Source organism: Acinonyx jubatus, chromosome B3 (genome assembly GCF_027475565.1).
Source record: "Acinonyx jubatus isolate Ajub_Pintada_27869175 chromosome B3, VMU_Ajub_asm_v1.0, whole genome shotgun sequence".
In the NCBI taxonomy this organism is placed as follows: domain Eukaryota; kingdom Metazoa; phylum Chordata; class Mammalia; order Carnivora; family Felidae; genus Acinonyx; species Acinonyx jubatus.
Genome location: NC_069386.1, coordinates 14,660,945 through 14,681,649, shown reverse-complemented (window position 1 = coordinate 14,681,649; position 20,705 = coordinate 14,660,945). Strand labels below are relative to the sequence as shown.

Here is a 20,705-nt window from a genome sequence, read left to right as displayed (position 1 = left end):
GTCAGGGATTGTGCAGCATGGGTCACAGCACCAGACCAAACTGAACCCACTATGAATCCTTTTCAAATGGGTTCGGAAAGTCAATCACATGTTTCTATTTCAACCATGACATTGATGCCCAAATCAAACAATTGTTTCGGATAATTCATACTTAAGGCCTGCAGGTGTTTAGCGTTTGAGGAGACAGCCTTGCGACAAAGGTGGTGTTTGCTCAGGACTTACGGCCTGGGAGGGACATTGTTCTGGAACAAGCTGCCAAGGACAACTTTCCTTGTCCCCTTCACTCAGTGAATTTCTGTTCCTCTCTGCAGTACCTCATGCCCATGTCCTCCTCTCCATCTTCATTGTTGCCTCTTCAGACCCTCCCCACCCCCACCAGCTCTTTAAACAATATGGTAGGTCTGTATTTACCCCAGCACACCCTCCTTTTTTCCATGCATTGCATCCGTTAAATCCATGAAACACAAATCTAGTTCAGATTAGTTCTTGTTTACAATATTTTCTTTTCTTTACATATTTTTTAAAGTTTATTTATTTTTGAGGGGGGGAGGGGCAGAGAGAGAGGGAGGCACAGAATCCGAAGCGGGCTCCAGGCTCTGAGCCGTCAGCACAGAGCCCGTTGCGGGGCTCGAACTCAGGAAAGGCGAGATCGTGACCTAGGCTGAAGTGGGACGATTAGCTGACTGAGCCACCCAGGCGCCCTTACAATATTTGCTTATTATTCAGACTCCTTATTCTACTGCTCAAGGTCCTCCATGATTTGTCCCCAGATCAGTCTTTTAAAACGTATTTTCTCCTCCTTTCTCTGTCTTCAGCTTAGCAAAACAGAATGATCATTCCTTCAACCTTGCTCCCTTCCTGCTCTTCCCCTGACCTGGAATGCCATTCCCTGAACTCCAGAGGAGACCTTGTCCTCAAAGTGGGGGACTCGATGTGGCTTGTGCCATCTTCCTCATGTTCCACCAAAACCAGTGACACCATTATCTGGGGGGACAGCCACAGGTATTAGCACAAGGAAGGGAAAACAGAAATTGGATGTTGGGTTAGTGCTACGTAAAATGGCTGGACTGAGTATAATCTCAACAAAGGTTAAGCAGATTCTAAGTGATGGATGGCAATGTGTTTTCTCTCTCTCTCTCTCTCTTTTTTTTTTAAGTTCATTTACTTTGAGAGAGAGGGCAGAGCCCAACGCGGGGCTCCAGACCACGAACTGTGAGATCGTGACCTGAGCCGAAATTAAGAGTCGGACGGTCAACTGACTGAGCCGCCCGGCTGCCCCTATGTGTTTTCAATTCTACAGGCTACCGCAGAAAGTGAGAATGTAATGAAATTACAGCTGTATGAAAATGTTAGGCTACAGCAAGTTTCTATTCGGTGTTACCCTAGTGCAAGCATCTAATCAGGAAATGGGCTCCTATGTAACGCAGTGAAGCTTACCCAATGGGTATGAATAACATGTTTAGTCTATATTATGTATAGTAATTCACGGACGAAAATGATACTTTGGGGTCGCTTAGCAGAACATATACTTTCGGTTGATTTTTAAGGTAAAGAGCATTGATTTTATATCATTTTCTTCATACTTTTCTTCCTGTTCCCCCCCATCTAACTAATGGTATATATAGTTAGGAGTAGCCTAATGGAAGTTAGCAACGTAAATCCTGGCCACAGACCAACTTTTCTTTTCTTTAAAGATAATTGGCAATTATTGGGATTGGGTCTCTAAAAACTAGCTGTTGAAACTTATTTCTAATAATGAAAAATTAGAAGCCAACTGTATGTCCAAGAGTAGTAGACTGGTGACATACACATAGCAGATCAATACTGAAATTGCTGTGAAGGCCGTAACAATATTGAAAACTCTTTTTGACATACCCTTAAGGAAAGTGAAATGGCAAACCCATATGGGAACCTAACTCTAGATGCAGATGGCCCATGAACTTGCCAGCGTGGTAGAATTGCAAGTCATTTTATTTCTTTAACAATTTATTTTCTATAATGAAATACTGAGTGGATATCAAAATCCAAGCATTGCACCAGTTGTATTGCTCCCAGCTGAGTGGGGCCCCCCTGGGCTGGAGGAAGAAGATTCCTTCCTCTGTTATCCCAGAATGGCGGCGGGAGGGCTTTCTCCTAAGTAGGGCAGAGGACGCGTTGCCCTTACAAACAAGGAGAAACTGAACCAATTCTCCTTAAGGAGACTGGTTTAAACAAACACTTGTAAGAGGAACCTGATGCTTCAGCACAAGGGGTAGGATTCGTCATATCTTCCCCAGCTACTATAAACACACCCTTGTCTCCTGATCTTGATGGATTGATTATCTTGTGGGGTGGGGGGCAAAGAAAACTAGCAGATGGGATTGCCAGAGTGCCTGACTAGTCTTCAAGGAACTGTAGAAAATGGGAGATTTACTGGAAATTGAGAGATCTGCAAGTGGTGATTTACTTTCCAAAATATTTCACAGGTGACTTTGGGAAATGCTTGAAACACTCGATAGCCCATGAATTAGATGCGGAGTTTCAACAGGATTTAGGAGAAAATCTTAATTGGATGTTCGGTAATTTTTTTATCAGAGGGTGATGGAGATTTAGAACGTCAGGCTGGGAAGGGAGTTGGGGATAGAAGCAGAGATCATGTGGGTCCCACATGGGTTCACTGAGAACACTCTATGTCAAGCTGACTTATTTTTTCTGATAAGGTGAATACATAGCAGGCGAGGGATGTTATAGACCAGTACTCTTCAAACTGTGATGTGTAGGGGCACCTGGGTGGCTCAGTTAGTTAAGTGTCTGACTTCGGCTCAGGTCATGACCTCGAAGTTCATGAGTTCGAGCCCCGCATCGGGCTGTGTTGACAACAGAGAGCCCGCTTTGGATTTTCTGTCTCCCTCCCCTTCTGCCTCTCTCTCTCTCTCTCTCTCTCTCTCTCTCTCTCTTAAAATAAATAAATCGACTTAAAAAAACCCTGTAATGTGTAGAGGAAGTCGCTTAAGGATTTTGGTAAGATGCATATTCTGAATCAGAATGCCCAAGATTCCTCATTCCTAAAAGGCTGCTGGCCCAGGGACCATACTCTGAGTAGCAAGGCTCTAGACCATGGGCTCCAAATATGGCTTGTTAAAAACCAGATTCCTATGCTGTAGGTCCAAAGTTGCTAATTCATTAAGCACGAGACTGCAATTTTTCAATTATGATGTTCTCTCCTAAGAAACAACAGCTTTCGACACTGCCTAGCAAGTTACAATATCGTTATAGTTTTGATTATAGCCAATTAGGTATATTTCTAATTGGTTAGACTATTACTCAATCTTTGATGAAATGAATTACGTCTACCTCTGTACAACTTCTTTCTCTTGTACGTACTTCTTTTACTGCATAATTCATCTTTTAGTTTTGAGCGATTCAGCTTCTCCTATACATGCCCTCCTTCTTGCCGACCCTTAATGGACTTTGTATGCCGTTACTTCTCTCTGAACCGAATCGGGCATTGACTTGTGCTGTGTCCCTGAGCTTCAGGCGCTCATGTGGCCAATGGCCATGATAATACTTTCTCTATCTACTTTGACGAGGACCAAATCAGAAGAAGCCTGAAAGAGTATCCAGAGCTTGATGTTACAAATCAGGAATCTTGGGTTGTAGGCTGTTCTCTGTCAGATCTGATGTGACCTCAGGCAGCCACCTGACTTTGTGTCACCAATAGTGAGAAGGTTGTAAAAGTATGAAGTGCTAAAAAACCGTTTTTTTTTTTTTTTATTATTCATGGTCGGAAAATATATTTTTTTTAATTGGCAAAATTAACACGCCGAATTAATTGAGCAGCGTTGAATTAATATCATTAATATTTCCGTGACTTCTCTCCATTGGCTGTGTTTTTTGGTGAATGCCTACAAGAGGAATCCAATAGATAAGCATCGTTTTCACCTGACACATAGGCTAGATTCCCCCTATGCAAGATTCTAGCTGGGGACCGTATTTTTTGGCCCAAGTTGCCACCATGGTATGTAGAGATCACTCTCTTTCAGGTTGTAAGCCCACTGTGACAGCACAGTGCCAATGGCACCCTCCATTTGTGCTTGACCTAGAGTTCCCGTTTTCAATCCCTCTTTGGCTTTGGCCAGAAAAAGAAGTCAATGATTATGTGTTAACTTTGCTGCCTCTAGGGCCACCTTCTCCCACTGGTCTGTGAAATCAGCATTCCTGTGATGGTATCTCTCATTTATAACATTCTTTGCCTAAACATCAGTGGATTTCAGAGAGAAGAAACACAGACAACTAATTTTTTAAATTAAAAAATAAAGTTTCTTTTCTTTTTTTTTTTTAGGGTGAGTCTCTCTAGCTGAAGACATCTACTGAAGAGAGTCCAGCTAATTACATGCAAGGATTAACTTCTCAAGTACCCAGAAAAAGGTCAGTTGGAAACGGTAAAGGCCTGAAAGATAGGATGGGTTAAGAAGATGGGCTCCAATGGCCTGGGCTCTTATTCTAACTTTCTTGCTGGGTGATGGTGCATAAGTTAGCTTACCTCTCTGGGCCTTCTTGCTGGGTGATGTTAGGTGAGTTAGCTTGCCTCTCTGGGCTTCTGCTTTCTTCTCTGTACAGTGAGGATTAAAGGAGGCAATCAATTCTATTAGAATCTATACTGATAGGAGCAGAAATATTTGTTTTGTTCCCCAGTGTACTCCAAGTGCCCAGAGAGGTTCTCGGCACATAGTAGGTGTTGGATGTTTACTGAATGACTAGCTTCCTTCCAGAGTGACGGAAAATACGTAAGCCTTTTTCTGAGTTCCCTTCTCAACTTTCTTCACATTCTCTCAAAGTGATGCTTCGCCGGAATATTCTTATTGTTCTCTAACAGTCAAATGGCCCCAGTATTTTGTTTACCATGCCAGACCAACACTAGTGGCATAGTTAAAAGTCTAAACATTCCGTGGACTTTCACATCCTCCAAAATGTTTATTGATTCAAAGAAAGTAGATGCAAATATTTGAAGCTTCAACCAAGTTTAGGCTTCTTCTTTTTTTTTTTTATTTTACTGTTTACAAAACAAGGTATTTTATGGATCTAATTTATACATCGAATAGAAGAGGGCTATTCCCAATATTATCTTTATCTTCTAGACATAAATAACAAACAACTCCAGTAATCAAAATTTACTACAATTGTAATAGATTTTGGCAGAGTTTATGGATTGCATACCCTGCTAACATAACGCCGACTGCCAAGGATAGAGGCCAGGATTTTTAGTTTGGCTTTGTTAAGTGGAAAAAAAAAATCTACTACTGTATTTGTAGCTTTTACTACATTCAAGAGATTAATTTTCATAAATAAAATAGTTTATACCGGCTTCTAATCAGAAAGTTGAAATTATCTGAGGCAATGGAACCACTCAAAACTTGTATACTATGAAAATATTTCAATAATTAATGCATGCTTCATCTAGAGTAATTGACAGGAGGTCATAAACGTAATGGGCCATCTGTGTTTGATTTGTACGTGAAAATGCTTAAAGGGATAGGCAGGTAATTCAAGCTTCTCTGGCAAGGAAGATTTGTTCCAACTCCTCCAAGAAACAGAGCCATTTACTAGGGGGATTTGCTTTCTTCTTTCTTAAAGTCTTTTCCAGATTTCTGCTGGAGCTACACACTTCTTGCTACTCATTCTCATGCAAGCATCTCCTTTAGAGTCGGTATATGTGGATCACAGCCATCCTTGACAATTCTACTTGGTTGTCCTGGCCTTTTCAATAGGAACTTGAAAGCCATATTGATTAAAAAAAACTATACCAGAGGCTCACTCCAATGCTGTGACTTTACCACTGATTTCGCTCAATCTGACCACTTCCAAAATTTATTTCGCAATTTTTCCTCTTCCGTCAGTTAACAAACCACCTTGCTTATATCTGTAAACAAAGAGGAATAGGGCCACTAGGAACCTTAGCAGCATTTTTGTAATTCAGTCCTTTGGGGGTGGACCAGAATCACAATATTTCAAGGTGTAGAATGGTCTTGGTGAACATCAAAGGAGGTTCTAGAATTCTCTGCGCAAGGACACCAAAGAGCATTGAATAATTGCCTAGAAGGCTGTCCTGAGATCCAGACCCACAAGTTCATCCAAGAGCACCTATTCAGCTGGCATTTACTGAGCATTTAGCACCTGCCACGTGTTGTGCTAAGTAAGCAATGATTATGCTGAAAGCCACGTTGAGGGGTTGAACTAAACCAACAAGGTCCCTGCCTCATGGATCTTACACTCTAGTAAGTGCAACTTTTTCCCTAGACATCTTATAGACACCACGAACGCCATGCTAGAAACCTAAATGTGCCATCTCCCCTAATTACCTCCCTTCTAAAAATCTGTTTCTCCTCCCGTATGCCCCAGTTTGGGAAAATGTGCCACCCAGTTGTTGCAGGCAAAAACCCAGGATTATCCTAGGCTCTTCTCTTCATCTTTCCTCTTCACCAGAGCAACCCACAAGCTCTGTCCGTGCTAATGACCTACCACTGTTTGACTCTGCTTCCTTTTTTCCATCCCTAATGGTAACACCCTTAATTAGGTTCTTTAAAAAAAACTTTTTTAAAAAAAAATATTTATTTATTGACTTTGAGACAGAGAGAAAACAAGCAGGGGAGGGGCAGAGAGAGAGGGAGGTGAGGATCCCAAGCAGTCTCCGTGCTGTCAGTGCAGAGCCTGATGCAGGGCTGGAACTCAACGGGCCGGGGCAAGAGATCATGAACTGAGCTGGTATCGAGTCGGATGCTTAACTCCAGGCGCCGCACCCCCATCTTCATTCATACATATACATATGTATGTATATATTTGTCTGGAATATGGCACCAACCTCCAGTAATGCTTTCTTACCAATCTAGTTTTCATACTGTTGCCAGAATGGTATAGTCAACATACAATGCTAACATCATTCTGGCATTTCCTTGTAAAAGGTCCTTCCTGGGATGCCTGGGTGGCTCAGTCAGTAAAGCACCGACTTTGGCTCAGGGAATGATCTTGCAGTTCGTGAGTTCGAGCCCCATGACGTGCTCTGTGCCTAAAGCTCAGAGCCTGGAGCCTGCTTCGGATTCTGTGTCTCCTTCTCTCTCTGCCCCTCCCCTTCTCTCTCTCTCTTTCAAAGATAAATAACCTTTAAAAAAAAGTTTATCCTAAAAGGCCCTTGCTGCAAGAGTACTACAATTGCCTTGGAGATGAAACCCAAACTTTTTCACATGGCCAAAGGACGACTCTTGCAAATGTGGGCTGGGCCAGATTCTCCAGGGCCACCTCTTGCCACATATCCTGCTCTGTAGTCACATGGAAGCGTGTCCCCTGACTACATGATGGGACGTTACTACCTTTGAACATATAGCTTCCTCTCCCTGGAATCCTTGTGTCTTCACCCATCAAACTCAACTCAGACAGTTGATACCTTTCTCTTCTACACAGCTGCCCTTTCTTGAAGCTTGCCTCGTTATTAGTGGCTCCTATTGGAATATTCTGGATTCGCCTCTATGGTAGGTGGCATAGCACAGATCTGTCTCCCTGTCTCACAAGGTCACATGGGCCTGTGTATGGGAGATGTATTGAATAGAAGGTATTGAAGGATATTCATCATGTGCCCAGCCTTGAAGCTATGTCTGGTCTAACACGTAACAGGGTTGAAAGCCAATTCTCATATTTGTCTTTAAGTGGGACTGGCAAAAGACGGTTACTCTCTTCTTTCTCCCATCCTGTTATATTTGAAACCGATTGTTAAATCACTCCCAGCCTTCTCTTTTCCAGGCTAATTTTTCTCCAGTGTCTTTGGCTCTTGAGTACTTCTTAATACTCAGCTATGTCCGTCTTACAGCTCTTATATACAAACACGTGGCTCTTAATACTTTTAACCTACACTCTTCAGGTTTTGCAAAAAGCTCTGAGAAAGATACAAGAAAAAAAAAATCAGTGCATTTTATTCCGGTTTTTGAAATACAGGAGAGTTTTTCAGTTCCACTATGGCATTTTACACAATGCCAATTGGCTAAATAAAAATTTAAAAAAAAAATCCCCAAAAACGTGAGGAAGATAGAGTATCTGGATGTTGAACTGAAAGTTTGGTTTTTCAGATACATTTTTGGTTTTGAGCAGCCACAATCCCTCTCTTTCTCTCCTGTAGAAGTCAACAAAATACCAGCTATCCTGATTTTTTTTTTTATATTAGAAAGTGAGAGAGAGAAAGATGACGAGCCGGGGAGAGGGGCAGAGAGAAAGAGTGAATCTTAAGCAGTCTCTGCGCTCAGTGTGGAGCTCGACGCAGGGCTCAGTCCCACGACCCTGGCTGGGATGGTGACCTGGGCCCAAATCGGGAGTCGGACGCTCGACCGGCTGAGCCAGCCAGGCGCCCCATCCTTCTGTTTTTTAATCAGAAAATATACATGTAAAATATAAATTCAATAAAAAATCTAAATGCGGATCTTTACTATTTCCTGAACACGTGTTCATTTTCATTGATATATAAAGTGCACATTCGGAATGGTAACGAAAATGAGAACTTTAAAACCTGTTAATGAGCACGGTTAACTATATATTGAAGCCTAGGGGTAGTTTGCAAAGGAGAACTCCAGTTATACCAGGAAGAAAATGCAGCAGGCGGGTAAGGAACCTGCATGTGTGATTGTTTCCAATACCGCTAAGGGCACTCAGTGTCCTGTGCTGTGTCGGATGCCCCTGGAAGGGAACACAGGAGCGTGATGTGGGTCAATCTTTGTTCCTCTTCTTGCACTGAGTTTATGCGGCTGATTTTGCCTTTAATGGGTAGGACTAGTTGTTCTTAACTCCATGCTGATGATCTGAAGAATTTTAATGTATTTTTTCTATGTATTCAAACACTAACCCCCCTGCCCCCCCGCAATATTAAACAGCCCCCGACTTTGCCACCCAGATGTGTAGAGTTCAAAGCAAATAACAGTGACAGGCCAGAGGCAACTCAGCCATCTATCAGACAAACGCACAGCCTGATGAGACAGAAGATTAAAAGCTTAAGTGGGGACAGTTTGAGCTGGTTGAGATAGGTGCAGCTGTGTTTTCCACCAGAATCTAGGTTCTTCTATTGTTTTTGGTATTAGGAAAGCCATGCATACTTGTTACAGAGAAAACTTAGAATATGTAAAGAGCAAAACTAAGAACATCCTTAAAATGAGTTTTCCTTTCCATTACAAATAGGCTGTTGTGGGGACGCCTGGGTGGCTCAGTTGGTTGAGCGTCCAACTTTGGCTCAGGTCATGAGCTCGCGGTTTGTGAGTTCCAGCCCCGCGTCGGGCTCTGTGCTGACAGCTCGGAGCCTGGAGCCTGTTTCAGATTCTGTGTCTCCCTCTCTCTCTGCCCCTTCCCTGCTCATGCTCTGTCTCTCTCTCCTTCAAAAATAAATAAACATTAAAAAAAAAACCAAACAAATCAGCTGTTGTGATCCCATTCGTATATATCCTTTCAGTACATAAAATCGCATCCTGTTCTACATACACAGATCTATTTATTTGGTATTATTTTTATGGCTTCAAACGATTCCATTTTCTGGATTTACTAATGTGTATTTAACAATTCACTTTTATTAAACATTCCGGTCATTTCCTGTTTAAAATTATTTTTTAAGTTTATTAACTGTTGAGAGAGAGACAGAGAGAGTGAACAGGGGTGGGACAGAAAGAGAGGGAGAGAGAGAATCCCAAGCAGGCTCCGCCCAGTCAGTATGGAGCCTGATGTGAGGCTCGAACTCATGAACCATGAGATCATGACCTGAGCCAAAACCAAAACACTTAGCTGACTGAGCCACCCAGGTGCCGCAACATTCAGGTCATTTCTAACTTTTCTCCCTGTCAACATATTGCTCTAAAATGTATGCAGTAAGACATCTTGATTGGTATAATCATCTCAAGAGGTTGATGTACTTGACTAAGAAACTATTGTTTGTTGAGAAGGCATATTGTGTGCTACAAATCAGTTCATGTATCTTTTTTAAAAAATTTGGGGCCTATAGAAGACTGAGAATAAGATATGAATACATCAAGTTAACATGAGTCTTTATTTTAAGTTTTTAATGTTTGTTTATTTTTGAGAGAGAGACAGAGAGACAGAGCATATATACAGGCAGAGAGAGAGGGAGACACAGGATCTGAAGCAGGCTCCAGGATCTGAGCTGTCAGCACAGAGCCCGGTGTTGGGCTCAAACCCGTGAACCATGAGATCATGACCTAGCTGAAGTTGGATGCTTAACCTATTGAGCCACCCAGGTACCCCAGCATGAGTCTTTATTTTAAAAACTTGGATGATATGCCTTGTGACCAAACCAGTTCAGTGTTTGAGAATGATAGGTAAAAAAATGTTTGGAGGCACCTGGCTGGCTCAGTGAGAAGAACATGTGAATCTTGATCTTGAGGTCATGAGTTCAAACCCTACGTTAAGTGTAGAGATTACTTAAAATACATAAAAACTTGAAAAAATGTTTAGAAAGTGGGGTGGATATTTTATGGTGATGTGGTTATAATAGGATAAGGAGTAGACTTTGGAGACCAATGGACAGGTGTTTGAATCTCAGCTTTCTGACTGGGCTGGTCATGACTCCTTGAGTCCAGACTGTATGTAGGTGGGAACACCTAACATTATACTTGGCAAGAGTTGGCATTCTTTTAAGTTGGTGGGAAGAAGTAGGGTCTCAGAACAAGAGGAGGGTAAATGGAAGATGGGGAGGAGGAGAGGATAAGAGTGTGAAGGAGATACTAAAATGATTCTGTGTGCCTGAGAAATGGGGAGAGGATTTGGTATCGTCTCTGAGTGCAGTACTGTAACTGAACCCAATGATAGTGATGATGATGATGATGGTGGTAGTGGTGATGATGATGATGGTAGAATGGTGGTGATGATGGTGGTGATGATGGTGATGATGGTGGTGATGGTGATGATAATGACAGTGATGGTGATGATAATGGTGGTGGTGGTGATGACGATGGTGGTGATGGTGGTGATGATGATGGTGATGATGGTGATGATAATGGTGGTGATGATGGTGGTGATGATGGTGGTGATGATGGTGGTGATGGTGGTGATGATGATGATAATGACAGTGATGGTGATGATAATGGTGGTGATGATGGTGGTGATGATGGTGGTGATGATGGTGGTGATGGTGGTGATGATGATGATAATGACAGGGATGGTGATGATAATGGTGGTGATGGTGATGACGATGGTGGTGATGGTGGTGATGATGATGGTGATGATGGTGATGATAATGGTGATGATGGTGGTGATGATGGTGATGATGGTAGTGTAGTGGTGATGATGATGATGGTGATGATGATGGTGATGATAATAATGGTGGTGATGGTAATGATGATGGTGGTGATGGTTGACGATGATGATGATGGTGATGATAATGGTGATGATGATGGTGATGATGATGATGATGGTAGTGTAGTGGTGATGGTGATGATGATGGTGATAATGGTGATGGTGATGATGATGGTGATAATGGTGGTGATGATGATGATAATGGTGGTGATGGTGACAGCTAAAGTAGAGCATTTACATTAATGATGACGATACCAGCTCATACTTCCACAGCACTTTTTATGCCAAACAGGGTCTGTAAGTACTTTAAATATATTCACCATTTATCCCTCACCACACCCTATCGGACCCGGCTCCTCTGCTTGCTGGAAAGATTACATAGGTTAACATAGGTAAAACGCTTAAAATAGTGCCATAAGTGTTTGTAGATAAAGTCCGCCTTTCACTGAGACAAAGAGAGGTTAAGCACTTTGTCTAAGGCCACACAGCCAGTCAATGGCAGGAGTGGGGTTAGAACCCAGCCATATGGCTGGAGCCCATGCTGCCTCGAAGAGATCTCTGGCCAGTTGGGGCAGTGCTAAGTTGCAGTTGCTCCTGCACTGACTTCGCTCCACCCACAAAATAAAAACAAAAGAGGTGTTTTCTTTCTCCACAAGAATGGCCCTGAATGCTGAAGTTTTCCAATCACGGGCGCTCAGTGGTCAGCTGGTGGTACCATTACTGCTGCATCATTTCACCTCGTCTGACACACGCCATCCCTGTGGCCCTCTTTGGGGTGAATTGGGTGGGAAGGGCACTGTTTTGAGAGGATTGGTGGAATGTTATTTAGCAAAGTGGAAACAAGATACAGACCCAGCCTGTAGAAATGTCACCATTATTGGGAAATGATTTAAACGTTCCTTAAATAATTATTGGTTCCAGGACCATCGAGTTAAGGCTGAGCTAAGGTTCTCTGTTTCTTGTCCTTCCCCCAGCTCCTCTTCCCCTTACCTTGCTTCTGCCCCTCAACTGTTTACCACCTCAGTACCCTGCCCCGACTGAAATGATAATATTAATAACAATAATGCTGGGAACTCACAATTATGGAGCTCTTATTATGTGCCAGGCACATTCATGCATTATCTCATTGAATCCTCATAAGAGCCCTCTGCGGAAGGAGCTATTTTTTTAAGACCTACTTTATATCGGAATAAATTGAGGTTCTGAGAAGGTACATCACTTAGCTGGTAAATGGATAAGGTGGAGTTGGAGCCCATCTCTATCTTGCTTAAATCTGATGCTAGATCTTCTCATCATCCAATGCACCAGAATCACCTGCACTGAGTGTCCATTTTTCCAGCATCACCTGATCCTTAAAAGGTAAATGGTAGGCATACATAGATTTCCCTGAGTTAAATGCTCTAGCAAGTGTTTTTGCTTTCCACAACTTAAAAAATTTTCCATAACATTTTAATTCTACCATGGGCAAAAAGCTGTGCTGAGTACTCTGGGGACACAAAGAATTATTTAAAGAGGAAGATGTCCTAACCTTTGTGAGATATATATATATATATATATATATATATATATATATAAAATTTGTAATACAAAGGTGGCAAGTGTGGAGGTGTGATGTTCAGCTACAAAAGTGTAGTTATAATATATGATGAGTGGGATGCCTGGGTGCTCATTCGGTTGGGTATCTGACTTTGGCTTAGGTCCTGATCTCGTGGTTCCTGGGTCTGACCCCTGCATTTGGATCTGGGCTGACAGCTCAAGTCTGGAGCTTGCTTCAGATTCTGTATCTCCCTCTCTCTCTGCCCCTCCCCTGCTCATGCTCTGTCTCTCTCTCCCTCAAAAAAAATAAACATTAAAAATTTATAATATAGTGTGAGTATATACTTACTACATGAGACATCGAAGCAAACTTTATTCAGGAAATAACTTGTATCCCAAAATTGGGATCCCTTATTGTTTGACAAAATAAGGATTCAGAGTAAATTTTAGAAAACTCAAATCCAAAAGTAGCATAATAAAATAGGAATGTAGAAGGAGGGAATTAATAAGATAAAACCTAAAACTAATGAAATAGAAAACAAACATAAAAAGCGATAAGTAAAATCAAAATTAGTTTCTTTGAAAGATTGTTGAACTAGATACACCCTTGACAAGCTCAATAAAGAGAAAGCAAGATAAAGACAACATTATTAACGAATATAACCACAAAGATGGAGATAAGAAAACTTACTGGTAGATGTTATGTACAATTCTGTAGAAATAAATTTGGAAATCTAGAGGCAGTGGAAAATGCCCTGGTAAAAATAAAAATTCTTAAAGTAATTATTTTAAGAAACATGAATAGACCAATTATTGTAGAAGTGATTGGAAAGAAAAAGATCTATCACTAAAAAAGGCACCAGACCTAGACGGTTTTACAAGTGAATTCATTACATTATTTGTTTGTTTTTGTTTTGGTTTGTTTTTTTTAAACAGAGAGAGAGAGAGAGAGAGAGAGAGAGAGAGAGAGAATGAACGTGCAAGTGCAGGAAGGGCAGAGGGGGAGGAAGGGAGAGAATCTTAAGCAGGCTCCACACTCAGTGTGGAGCCCCATGTGGGATCTCATGACCATGAGATCATCACCTGAGCCAAAATCAAGAGCCAGACACTTAACCAACTGAACCACCCAGGCACCCCGCATTACAGTTTTGAAAATCGATTGCAGTGTTATATAAAATCTATTCGACCATAAAAAGGAAAGATACTAAAATAATTTTCTGAAGACAGATTCTTAGGACAGTACAGAATTTGAATACCAATTTATATAAAGAATTATGTACAGAATATTAGCAAATCAAATCCATCAGTGTGTCAAAAGCATATGACACCATTACCAGATAGAGTCTATTGTCAGAATATAAGCATGTATCTTAACTCTTCCAATTTTACATAAATTGTGGGAAGATTTCCAATCACTTGTAATGGATGTGATGGTGGCCCATGAATTGTTAATGTTTAATTCTTAAATTTTGATTCTTGAATAGTTTGGAGATTGTAGGAGTGAGGCTGGGAGGGAAGGGGGACTTTGGGGGGAAAGAGAAGGAGTCATTTGGCTTTAGGCAAATGCATTAGTTATTTGTGCTGATTTATTTAATTTTTAAGCGATGCCAGTTGAAGAGAGGAATCATAAATAAAGAATGACCCCTTAAGGAATACCTATCATGTTCTAAACCCTTGGCTAGGTTCTCTGCCTACAATGTCTTTTAATGGTTTAGTCAGGTCTGGGTTAATGTGCAAACAGAGCGCATACATGCACACTCACATCAATGGGATGCCTTCTAGAAACATTCTTTCATAAAGGAACAAGAACAACGTGTCATTTTTTAAAAAGTTAGTTAATAGAAGGGCTTGTACATAGAACATTATTATTGAAAGAGGCTGCAAAGAAACACTTCAAATACTTTACTGACAGATGCCATTCACGAAGCAAGAGAGATGATAATTTTAACTGACATGTAAGTTCATAGACCCTGGCAATTATTTAGAAGCTCATTAAAATGGATGGGGCGCCTGGGTGGCTCAGTCGGTTAAGCATCCGACTTCGGCTCAGGTCACGATCTCATGGTTTGTGGGTTTGAGCCCCGTGTCGGGCTCTGTGCTGGCGGCTCGGAGCCTGGAGCCTGCTTCGGATTCTGTGTCTCCCTCCCTATCTGCCCCTCCCTTGCTCATGCTCTGTCTCTGTCTCTCTCTCTCTCAAAAACAAATAAATTAAAAAAAGCAAGAAACTCATTAAAATGGCTTTGCTGGTTGTAACCATGGGGACACTAAGGCTCACGCTGCAAAGACTTCTTGGCTCACCCCGGTGTGCTTAGGCTGCCTTAACAGGGTAAGTGTCCTCTTACCCTGTGGTAAGTGTACCACCTCTGAATGGAGAATTTTTTACTCCCACAATCCCAGGGCTGAAGCTTTTCTTTTCTATCTAGCACAGCTGTCTCTGGAGACACTTGGGATCCTGGGGAGGTTGGTGGGTCCCAAGAGAAAGGAGGAAATCTCAGGGCGGGTTTTTGTCACGAAGCAGTCTCCCAATTGTCCCTTTGAGAATGCTCTCGGCTTCATTGGTCTCTGGCATTGCCTGGGGGATGATTTTGAGGTTTACCTCGAGAAAGGAGATTCTCCGCTACGGTTGTCTGCCCCGAAAACCTGGTGCCTTCCTATGGGGAAAGGATCACTCTTTCTCACGGTGCACAAGGGCAACAGAGCAGAGCTCTGGCTAAAAGATATGGCCAAGAGAATTTAAACAAAGCAAACTGTGGACACCTCAGACATGAGACTCGGTAACGTACCCAGTTGGAATGATAGCTATTAGGTCAGTGGCTGTATGTCTATCCTATAAACAAGGATTATAAAATTTCAACAGGGCTTTGCCTCCCAACAATTATGTCAGCAGCCAATGATGATCACGAGACAGCTACCCTGTCTTTCTGCTTCATCACTTAAAGTGACAGCATCCAGCTTTCCTCTCCACATCTATCATACAGACACATTGATTTCCTTTCTGGGGAAACACATATTTCTTTTCTCCTGCTAAAAAGATAAATCTGACAGATTTTAATCAAATGTAGTTGTTCACAACTACAGGAATTCGTTCAGTGCCACATATGAAAACAAAAATACACTCACAGCGAAAGAAGGAGTTTTGGGCCAAGTTGATTCGAAGAACACACTTGTATTAAAACGTGCACACACACACACACACACACACACACACACACGGCAGTGAAGCCTAGGAGTTAGTTAATATTTTTCAAGATGGTATGTCATTTGTCGTGACATCAGTAATTGCTGGTCTCCATTCACATTTCCATTGAAACTATGCTGTCCACATTCTCTGTTTAAACTCCAAGATGCTGGAGTACTGGGTTTGGTCTTTAGAATGAAGTCTTTCCCAGGATGGAAGTTGTCTTTCAGATCATAGCGGTATGGTCTAGAAAGATGGAGAATCTGCGTGTCTCTTATTCAACAGGCTCTCATCAACAATGAGTATTGTTGAGCCGGTATTTGGCTATGAGTTGGGTAACTATGCTGTGAACTATTTCTACTATTTCATAATGTGTTTCATATGTATTGATCCTGAGTAGCTTCTGTTATTCTTTTCAGTGTGTCTAAGGAGCGCCAAGATGCCAAATATGTTTTTTCTCTTCTGTGTCAGACATTTAATAAGCTGATTTTTTTTCTTAACTTTTTTTTCATATAAAGAACTCTGTGGGAGAGACTCTTAAAATCAACAAAGCTTGATGTTGTTTTACATATCATTCATTGAGTGATTCACTTCTTCTCTATAGGTTGTACACAAATGGATTTTTTCCAGACTTTTCTGAGGTTCATTCATTTTTGAGAGAGAGAGAGAGACACACACACACACACACACACACACACACACACAGAGTGTGAGCGGGGGAGGGTTAGAGAGAGAGGGAGACACAGAATCTGAGGCGGGCTCCGGGCTCTGAGCTGTCAGCACAGAGCCTGATGCGGGGCTTGAACCCACTAACCGTGAGATCATGACCTGAGCCGAAGTCGGACACCTAACTGAGCTGCCAGGTGCCCCAATACACAAACTGATTTTAAATGGCACTTTTCTAAATATGTGAATCTTTGGCATATGTTGTCTTTTCTTCTCAGTAGAGACATGCCCGAGGATGGAGAGATTGGCTGTCTCTTGTTCACACCTAGTGGCAATTCCCTGCCCAGAGATCTTGGAAGAATATATCTTATTTCAGCTAATTTTGAGAAGTGAAGAAAAAGAATCCGCATCATGAATGGAAATGTACAGATACAGTTTTCATTTACCATCGATCCAATTCTGCCTTACAGAGTCCACTGTCTCAGTAAAGTTTTTTTTGCCCCATCCTCATAATTTTGAATATTATATTAAGATACATGGCTCAAGAGTAATTGTCTTTCAAAAGTAAAATATTGAAAGGACAGTTATTTTAATAATCCTACATATCATCATAATGTGAGTATATGTATATATGTGTGTGTGTGTGTGTATTTATACGTGTATATATATGTGTGTGTGTGTGTATTTCACTGGGCAAAAATAGAGAACCTTATCTCTTCTAAATGTGAGCTTTAAAAACTTCCCTTAAGTGTGCTTCCATTGTCATTTCTAAGTTTGTGAAAATAACAAAACATCATTATTTATATGATAATGTTCCCTCTACATGAATTGCCCACAGTGCATTTTTGGGCTAACTTTGACAACCTCTTTGGTTTAAGAATGAGCTCACAACTCTGATATTTGTGATGTGCCATCTATCTATCTATCTATCTATAGATATATATATATATCTATAGATATAGATATTTTTTTTTCTGAAAAGCATAGGGTGATCTGGGAAAAAGGGAAGAGTGGCTAAATCAGAAATTACCTTGCAAGAATAATATTAGAAGAGCTTGGCATTTAAATTGTAAGAGGGATAAATTAACTTCTTCAAGTAAAAAGTAAGAAAAGGAAGGCAGTAAAAGTGGGTGAACTCATTCACTTGGAACTCATGGTGTCCTCGTTAAGCCTCAGCCAAGAAATTGGCGGTTAAAGATTTGTCCCAATTTTCATCTGATGCTGGTGTCATTTGAAAGTTTCATCCAAAGTGAAAGGCCATCCTGACGTAGGAAGTAGGTGATTGTTCTCCTGAAAGAATATTTGTGATGCCCCGCACCACAGCCACTAGAAGGTACGAAGGCAAGCACAAAACATTACCTAGATCATGATTTATACATGCTGAACACACAGTAAACTCGCCACCCTCTTTGCCCCTATAGAAAATGCCACCGCCTAGCCAAAGCTCCAGCACAGTGTTTTGAAGCAACATTTCTCAAAGTTTGTTCTTATTTACAAAGGGAGCAATTCATTTTGTAGGACATTTCAAACTGGCAAATGGCCAACAACAATTTTGACCAAAGCTGGGTGCAAAAGGTACCGCGAAACCCAAAGCGGGAAGAGTATTTAGGAAAGATGAAAACAAAAGGGAAGATTATTCATCCTTCCATATGGCTTCTCAGAGCCATTCACAATTATGTATCGTTTATGGTAGTTTCTATAAAATGTTTCTTTCCATTGAGAAGGCAGAAGGCTGGCTAAGTTTTGTGAACGCATCACAAAAGAAAGAGAAGAAATTCAGAATGACAATGGAATTTAGCTGATTGTTTGAGGATCTGTGCGTGATAATGACACTGTTAACCGGGAGAATGGAGACTGTGATCTCATTTGTTTTGCCAGAAAGGGATTTTGGGAACTTAACCAAAAATTAAAGTCTCTAGCGGGATGCACATAAACAACAGTTCTACCACAATTATGCATCTGATTGAAAAGGTAGAGTATATCAGAAGTCTCAGAGCCGATGGTTGGCTTCGTAGCTTGCGTGAACGGAAATACACTCACTTCAAGGGACAGGAGGGGGTGCCTCTTGACTTTTAATTTTGGTTCAGGTCATGAGATCAAGCCCCACATCAGGCTCTGCACTGACAACGTGGGGTCGGCTTGGGATTCTCTTTCTCCCTGTCTTTCCGCCTCTCCCCTGCTCTCGAAATAAATAAATAAATAAACTTAAAAAAGAGAGAGAGGAGATAGTGCGGGGCTTTCTCAATATGTATTTAGATAAGTTCTTACTAGACCCAATTAGACCCATATTGCCATGTCACCAATTCACGTCCTTGGCCCCTTATAATTGAACTGTAATATCTAGAGACATTTGGGGGCTAAGTGGGATTCCTGGAGCTTTCATACTTCATTCCCTAGCTGCCAGATGAAGACTTTTTTTTTTACACAATTCCAGTCAAATTGCAAGGCATTTTACTCGTCAAATTATTCACAGATCTTCATACACAGCTCCGCCCCCCAACACACAACTACTTGGCAAATTCCAATCTGTGTCTCCTTTTTTTTTTTCTTTTTAAAGTAATCTCTACCCTCACCGTGGGACTCGAACTCATGACCCTGAGATCAAGAGTAGCATGCTCTGCTGACTGAGCCAGCCAGGTGCCCTCTTCCAATCTTGTGTCTTAAGGATGAATTTTTCATAACCTCTTTACTTGCGCCGACGTTCCATTTGTGTTGGGAATAATTCTTGGAGCCCTTTCGAAATCCTTAAAACGGGGCGGTCAAAGCGTGGCAAGGCCGTACGAACCTTGGACGTGAAAAGACCCTAGACTGAGTTTCAGTGTGGCCAGACTAGGTGTTGGATCTCCGACACGTCAGTGACACTTGTCAGCCTCAACTTTCCCCTACGGAAGATGAGAACGACAGTTCCTACCTCATGGAAATTGCGTGTGCTAACGTAGCTGACGTATTGAAGACATTAAGGTAGAACTTGCTGGATCACAGCTCATGGGGGACAGAAGTAGAAAGTGGGAGAGAAGGCCTGGTGGCTTTGCGACCCCTCTCTATCATCGCCACCCTGTCCCTTCTGCCCGTTTTTATCAACAGTGCTGTAAACATGGGCATCAGACGGATTCTCGCGTGTTCTCCTTGTTTCTGCCTGACACACTCCCCGTGCATCTTGTCAGAGACCACTCTAAATCTGGAACCTCAGAACCTGAAGAAATGAAGTCTTCTCTCAAAAAGTGCGGCTTCAACAGAGGAAGTCGCTCTTGGCGTTCCGTTTGGTGAAGTGCCATCCTGATGCAATGCACGACACTCTGGAGGCTGCACGTAGCGGATCCCGCCTCCGAAGGGCCCAGCCCGCCCCGGGATTAGTCACTTGGCTATCTCGCCGGCCAGCTAGTAATTCAGAGATAATCATGTTACCCAAGATGCCATTTAATCTGTATTTGGCATATCTCGAGTTTTCATCTTCATTAATAGAGCCATCAAAGTTTTCATTGGGCCTGACTGGTATTGGGAGCACTAGTGATTCACCCGGGGGGGGGGGGGTGGGCGGGGAGTTGCAGTTTGCATGGAGAAACTCTGCTTGCCAGATGGCTGCTGTTAATCTGCTCGCATCAGGAGTGTGTGTGTGTGTGTGTGTGTGCGCGCGCGCGCGCGTGCGTGGAGGGGGAGGCTAAGCTCTCCTGGTCCCCAGCCAGTAGGACTGTCCCTCACCTCTGATTACACATCGCTGCCGGCCAAGCCTAGGAAACCTGGTCCCTTGTGGCAGGGTGGGCTCGCCACTCCTTGCTGGCTTGAAGGGAGCTTGAGGGAGTGGGTGCCGGACAGAGGGAAGGCCTTGCTGCCTCCATCCTAGGCCATCCAATCAAACGATTCCTGTGGAAGGCAGTATAGTACAATGGAAGGGTGCTAACCTGGGAGTCAGAGAAACTTGGCTTTAAACCCTGACTCTGTACTTAACTGGCGACGTGAAGTTGCACACATCGCGTAACCTCTTGGAGCCTCAGACTCTCCCCTTTACATGATATGA

The 20,705-nt window shown here is 42.2% G+C and overlaps 1 long non-coding RNA gene across 5 annotated transcripts in view; it reads left to right on the top strand.

The window, feature by feature from the left end:
- Positions 1–11,018, top strand: part of LOC106987220 (uncharacterized) — an 83,546-nt gene extending 72,528 nt beyond the window's left edge. Inside the window, exons 9-10 of one of the 5 annotated variants that reach the window (XR_008299001.1) lie at positions 4,322–4,407; positions 9,190–11,018. This is a non-coding gene — a long non-coding RNA (uncharacterized LOC106987220). Of the gene's footprint in view, positions 1–4,321; positions 7,113–7,434; positions 7,822–9,189 lie in introns of those variants that run through there. The other 4 variants (XR_008298998.1, XR_008298999.1, XR_008299000.1 and 1 more) reach the window with 4 other exon arrangements.
- Positions 11,019–20,705: the final 9,687 nt, after the last annotated feature.